Raw genomic sequence first — 945 nt, 5'->3', positions numbered from 1 at the left:
TGCGGCAGTCCGAGCACCAGCAGCGGGGAGTGCTGTGGGGCACAAGTCAGGCCATGAGGCTGTCGAACACCCCGCCTCCGCGGCCGGCTGAGCGCGAGCGAGCTCACCTGTCCAGCTTGACTCCCTCTAACAACCTCAGCGCCAGGAAGTTAGCGGGCAGTCCCTCCGGCGGGCCGTTAAAGTCCTGCGGGTAGTACGGGTCAGTAACAAACGAGTGATCCGGGACTTCACTCCAGCCCGCTTACCCTGCGGCACGTCGGGCAGCTGTTGTTGGGCAGCCGGCGCAGGCACTGCAGGCAGGCCGTGTGCCCGCACGGCAGGACCTTGGGCAGCCGCTGGTCGCCGTCGAAGCGCTCGGTGCAGATGTCGCACTCCAGGTCCATGCTGCTGATCGCGGAATTGCAGGCGGTTAGTCGGCCGGCCGGGGTAGCGCCGCGGCGGGAACGGGAGTGTCTCTGCAGCGCGGAGCAGCGCGAGACAGCCGAGACAAGCTCAGCTGTGCGGCGCTGACATCACGGCGACCCCTCCTTTCCACCGGTATTCTCCCTCAAGGTCGAGTTATCTGACACTTTGGTTCCTGACCAACATTTCAAGCAAACTCTTCAGAAGACATTGGCCACTTCAGCCCTCCGCTGTCCACGAGTAGAGGGGCCTGGTGCACTGCGCTGAGGAAGCTACGGGCGGTGCTTGACTCACTTGGTCGGGCGGGGCGTCCTAACCTCTCCGTCCTCTTGCGGCTCGGTCGCCCAGCTTAGGGAAACTAGTGGAACTGGTACGAATAAGTCGAAATAAGCGTTTTCGACTAATAGAAACCCTAAGGAATAAGTATAAGCGGGCGGGAATCACTGGTAATCAAGTATTTCGGGAATCATGTGTACACATCAAAAGGGAGCTATTGCCTATTGCCCCCTCCACGAATGTTATTAAAAATAATATCAAAACTGT

This window comes from Frankliniella occidentalis, unplaced genomic scaffold, assembly GCF_000697945.3.
Source record: "Frankliniella occidentalis isolate FOCC.00 unplaced genomic scaffold, Focc_3.1 Scaffold591, whole genome shotgun sequence".
NCBI classification, from domain to species: domain Eukaryota; kingdom Metazoa; phylum Arthropoda; class Insecta; order Thysanoptera; family Thripidae; genus Frankliniella; species Frankliniella occidentalis.
Note: the sequence above shows the minus strand (reverse complement) of the source record.